At 34.4% G+C, this 4786-nt stretch overlaps 1 pseudogene; it reads left to right on the top strand.

Annotated features, from left to right (window-relative positions):
• Positions 1-339: 339 nt before the first annotated feature.
• Positions 340-3012, top strand: LOC142634960 (pleiotropic drug resistance protein 1-like; annotated as a pseudogene).
• Positions 3013-4786: the final 1774 nt, after the last annotated feature.

Genomic DNA, 4786 nt, shown 5'->3' with positions numbered 1-4786 from the left:
GCAGCCCAACTGAGAATCGTAAAAAAATATAGAAACCATATATTCTTTTAATAAATAAATATTACTTTATGACCCATTAATTAAATTATAATTGATACTATGATTTTTTAAAAAAAGGGCCTCATCTTTATTATTTTTAAATACTACGTTTCCTTAGTCTAAGCCTTAAGTCAAAATTGGTAAATTAATCAACTGGGTACTTTCTATTTCATATGTGATGATATCACTGCTTAGTCATAAATATCTTAAATTGAAAAAATTTATTGTAGTCTTTCAATAATATTGTCCCAACAGCAGAAACTTGAGACTTGACTATTTTGATTAATCTTACAGGAAACGATGAGCCAGGGTGTTATTGAGGATAAATTGGTGCTTCTGAAGGGTGTGAGTGGTGCTTTTAGGCCAGGTGTTCTCACAGCACTGATGGGTGTTAGTGGTGCTAGTAAAACAACTCTGATGGATGTGCTGGCTGGTAGGAAAACTGGTGGATATATTGAAGGGAACATCACAATATTAGGATTCCCAAAGAACCAAGAAACATTTGCTCGAATTTCAGGGTACTGTGAGCAAAATGACATTCATTCTCCTCATGTTACTGTGTATGAGTCCTTGCTTTACTCAACATGGCTCCGCTTATCCTCTGAAGTTGGTTTAGAAACCAGAAAGGTTGGTATCTAAAAGGTCACTTAGCTTCATGGTTTTTCTGTTTGCATTTTTCCTACTTTCTTTGGTGCAATCGATTAAGCTCAATAAATCAGATTCTATTGTTAATTGTTAAGCATGATTCCATAAAAAAGATGTTTGGGTTTGCAATAAAGATCTTGACTATTATATCACTACCAAAAATCCTGATTCATGGTTCTAACAAACGGTTGCAGATGTTCATTGAGGAAGTCATGGAGCTTGTGGACCTAAAGCCATTGAGGAATGCACTAGTTGGGTTGCCTGGTGTGAATGGTCTTTCTACTGAGTAACGCAAGAGGCTCACTATCGCAGTTGAGCTTATGGCAAACCCCTCCATAATATTCATGGATGAGCCAACTTCAGATCTAGATGCAAGAGCTGCTACAATTGTTATGAGAACAGTTAGGAACACAATGGACACTGGAAGAACAGTTATGTGCACCATCCATCAGCCAAGCATTGACATATTTGAAGCTTTTGATGAGGTAAGGACTATTAACTATCAACAGGCTAGGTGCAAATGTGTTGGTTAACTTGGTTTTTTTCTAGATTTGAGTATGACACATATGTAACATGTATATGCAGCTTTTCCTAATGAAACGTGGAGGACAAGAGATATACGTTGGGCCATTGGGACACCACTCAAGCCATCTTATAAAGTATTTTGAGGTAGGATTCTTTGAAGATCATAACTGCAACATCCAACAGCCATAAATCTTTATCTATGTTGTATATTTCCTTATGCATATACCTTTCGTTCGATTCCAGAGTATTGAAGGAGTCAAAAAAATTAAAGATGGTTACAATCCAGCAACTTGGATGTTGGAAGTTTCATCTTCAGCAAAGGAAATAACTTTAGGTGTGGATTTTACTAATGTGTACAAAAACTCAGAGCTGAATAGGTATGTTCAATGTTATATTAAATGCTTTATAAGATTGAAAAACAATTCTACCATCTGGGCAATGTATAAATAAGTTCTTTTTTTGTAGTCATGTTCTTTGAATTTAAGGCTAAAACTTCTATTGACTATGTGGTATATTCATTAGGAGGAACAAGGCATTGATTCAAGAGTTGAGCAAGCCTACTCCAAATAAAAAAGAACTCTATTTCCCAACCCAATATGCACAGCCATTTTTCACTCAATGCATGGCTTGCTTGTGGAAGCAACGCTGGTCCTATTGGCGCAACCCATCATACGCTGCCGTGAGATTTCTGTTCACAGTTTTCATAGCTTTGACATTTAGGACAATGTTTTGGGACCTTGGTACCAAGACGTAATTTACTGCTACAAACTACAAAACTTTGTGAAATTTTGAACAATCCATTGGTTTACTACTACATTTTAATACCTTTAAGATTCAAATTGCAGCAAGAGGCAACAAGATTTAGCAAATACAATGGGTTCCATGTATGCTGCTATTTTCTTCCTTGGTGTCCAAAATTCTATGTCAGTGCAGCCTGTAGTGGCAATTGAACGAATTGTCTTCTACAGAGAAAGAGCTGCTGGAATGTATTCTGCATTACCATATGCATTTGCACAGGTAACTAGAGTCACGTCTTGCAAGCTTAATCTATATAAATTTATAGTATTAGTATACAATAACTATGTATGTTAATGCAACTTAGTGTCTTTGTCACAGGCTGCAATTGAGCTCCCATATATTTTTGCACAAGCTATATCTTATGGCGTCATAGTTTACGCAATGATTGGGTTTGAATGGACTGTTGCCAAATTCTTTTGGTATCTACTTTTCATGTACTTCACATTGCTATATTTTACCTTCTACGGCATGATGACTGTGGCTATGATGCCAAACCACCATATTGCTTCCATAATAGTGAACTCATTTGTTGTAATATGGAATCTATTTTCAGGATTCATAGTCCCGTGACCAGTAAGTATTTTCCACTTTTGATGTGTAGGTTTTCATGTGTACAAATATATCTAACAATTACTAACTCTTTTTCATTTTTTCTTTTCCTTTCATTAATCTACTTGGAAATCAACAGAGGATTCATGTATGGTGGAGATGGTACTACTGGGCATGTCCAATAGCTTGGACTTTGTATGGATTGGTTGCTTCACAATTTGGAGATATAGAGGAGTTGATGACTGACGGCAATAATGAATTAGTGAAAGATTATGTTAACAACTCTTTTGGATACAAGCATGATTTTCTAGTTTGGCTGCAGGTGTAGTTGCTGGGATTACTGTACTCTTTGCATTCATCTTTGCATTTTCCGTCAAGGTGTTCAATTTCCAAAGGCGATAGAAAGTTGTTTGGATTATTTTGTATAGTATGTTTTTAGGATTAATGCTATCCAGCAAGATCAAGATGTTTTGTCTCTTACACCAACAAGATATATCTCGAAGCACTTTATTATTGTTATTACTATTTATTATTTATTTTATTCAAAGCACTTGGATTATTGATATTAGTATGTTTTAAGATTCATGCTATCTAGCAAGTCCAAGATGTTTCATCTCTTGCACCAACAAAATGTACCTTAAAGCACTTGATTATTGTATTACTTTGTTTTTTTATTTGTAATACTTATTATCCACAAATTGTTTTAAACAACTTTACACAATCCAAAAAACAACAAGTGATTTGAAGTCACAATTTCCACTTGACTTCAAGTCACGGTTTCAGTTTTTTTTTTTTTTCAAAGCACTTGATTATTTATATAAATAAAGAGAATATTGCAATTTTCCACCCTAAACTATAGCTCATCCACAACCGAAGAATAAGCATTAATCAACTCATTCACATCCTAAACTTTAATATGATCACCCTTTCACCATCCCCCAGCTCTCTCTCTCTCTCTCTCTCTCTCTCTCTCTCTCTCTCTCTCTCATCCTTATTCTTCTTCAGCTCTTCTATGTATAGACTTAGTCCTCATTTGAAATCCTCTAGTTTCTTTCCAACTCACATACCATGGAATATAAGACTTGGAGTCGGGCATAAGTAGCTACTACCTTCTCATGGGTATCCTTCACTTGGGCCTCGTCAATAGAATGCTTCTTCTCATTGGTATCCCTCACTTGGGCTAAGTTAGACTCGTAAATTTGAACATGGTGTGAATATAGTTGCTCTTAGATGGACTTCACATTAAATTGAAGGAATTTGAAAATAGTTGCTCTTAGATGGACTTTACACTCAATCGGGCAAGCTAGTTGGACCAATACATAATAAACCCCGATATATCTTTAGCACATGGCTTGTGAAAGCACAGGATTGCGGGACATAGGATACAAGATTGAGGAATTGAGTAATTTAGCCCTTCTTAGACAAAGACTGAGGGTTGAAATATAGAATAAGGAAACTTTGATCTATTGCCCCCAAAATAACATTCTTTTTTCTTTCTTCTTTTTTGTTGATAAATTCTATAGTTACAATAGCCAGTAGGAAGGGAGAATTTTAACTCTACACTTTTAAATTAGAAACGTAAGAATTTGCTAGTTGAGTTACAAAGTTCTTGAGTATGTTATGCTCTTTTATTATAAACAACTTATATTTTATTGCAGAAAATGAAGTCGCTTCATCTAGCCTGCACCAAATACTATAAACCCCCAAAAGTTATCCAAATTTATATTTTCATGACTAAAAAGTAGCATCTTTTATTATTATTTTTACTAGTGATGTATAACGATTAATCCATTGTGAGCTATTTATCCATGTTTTGTGAAGCCACTTGAAAGACAAGGTACAAATGTGCTTGCAGGTTGTAAATGACTAAATGGTAGGATTTTTTTTTTATTTATTATTGAGAAAGAGAATTCCAACCTATGAAATCCGATAAATGTTATTCGATACAACTAATAATGGGCATCGCATGAATAATCCTGTAAGCTTCTTGTGGGAAGGTTATATATAATATTCAAAATATTTTAAAGTAATAATATCAAGTAATGTTGCAAAAATATGAAAGAGGTTTTTGTTAAATTAATTATGTAATACAAAATTAAGGGGATGAAATGTTTAGACTATAGAGTAAATTGGAATTAGTTATTATGGGGATTAAAAAGTTGATTGTTTGTTTAATCATAATTTTTGTTACTTTGTTTTAGAGAGTGTCAACCTATGACGTCCACTCTTA

The sequence above is a fragment of the Castanea sativa genome, chromosome 5 (assembly GCF_040712315.1).
Source record: "Castanea sativa cultivar Marrone di Chiusa Pesio chromosome 5, ASM4071231v1".
Lineage (NCBI taxonomy): Eukaryota > Viridiplantae > Streptophyta > Magnoliopsida > Fagales > Fagaceae > Castanea > Castanea sativa.
This window is presented reverse-complemented; position numbering and strand designations above follow the sequence as displayed.